This window comes from Haliaeetus leucocephalus, unplaced genomic scaffold (assembly GCF_000737465.1).
Source record: "Haliaeetus leucocephalus isolate CR32 unplaced genomic scaffold, Haliaeetus_leucocephalus-4.0 Scaffold556, whole genome shotgun sequence".
Classification (NCBI taxonomy): Eukaryota; Metazoa; Chordata; class Aves; order Accipitriformes; family Accipitridae; genus Haliaeetus; species Haliaeetus leucocephalus.
This window is the reverse complement of record NW_010972992.1, coordinates 4,347,725-4,348,656: the sequence shown is the minus strand read 5'-3', so window position 1 is coordinate 4,348,656 and position 932 is coordinate 4,347,725.

The window sequence follows — 932 nt, the reverse complement described above, 5'->3', positions numbered from 1 at the left end:
CGCGGGGCGCGCTGGGACGCGGAGTCCGGCGGGTGCCGGCCGGTGTGCGGAGGGGCTCTGCTCCCCGGTAGCTGTTCTGGCATGCCGTCCTCGGTCAGCCCGGCCGCCGTTTCGTGTTTCGTTACCTCGATGCTTTGCCTCAGAGCTTACCTGAGCTGCGGGACGCTAGGAAGTACGTCTACAAAACCCCTTCGAGCGTGGGCAGCAACCCAGTTACTTGTAAAACGAGGTGATAGTAGGAGCGTGCCCGGGTATATTCGAGTAATACGCTCCCTTGCAGACAAGTGTGCTGGTTGTGAAATTATAATATAAACAGACAAAAGCACAGGCATGCAATAACCCCGCCCTGGCGTGTATCCGAGTAGCACCATCGGGGTGGGAACCCCTGCAGCTGCGGAAGCAAAGGGCCTTCCTCATGGGAGCTCCTGCTGGGCCTACAGAGCCAGACCTGTCAGTTGTGGTGGTACAAAGCTGGACTTCTTAGTTACGGTGGTACAAAGCCGGACCTGTCAGTCTATGGTGGTACAGAGCCAGACTTGTCAGTTACGGTGGTACAAAGCCGGACTTGTCAGTCTATGGTGGTACAAAGCCGGACTTGTCAGTCTATGGTGGTACAAAGCTGGACCTGTTTGTTGGTTATGCCTCTCATCAGGCTTCTGGGAGCCGTAAAAGTAAAGTAGCAATGAATTATATCCATGGTTACAGCCACAAGCAGCAACGCCGAAGCAGCAGTGCACGACGGCCGGGCCGCACTGCCCGGACCGAGGCTGGTTTTGTCAATGGCCCAACTAGCTTTTCCGGGCAAGGAAAGCTTTTCTGTCAGGCAAGGTAGGACACTGCAACCCACACAGTCTCCGCAGCCCGGCCCCGAGCCGGCCCAACCGCTGGCTCCCGTCCCGGCGGGAGTCCGCAGAGGCCGGAAACTCACGGCA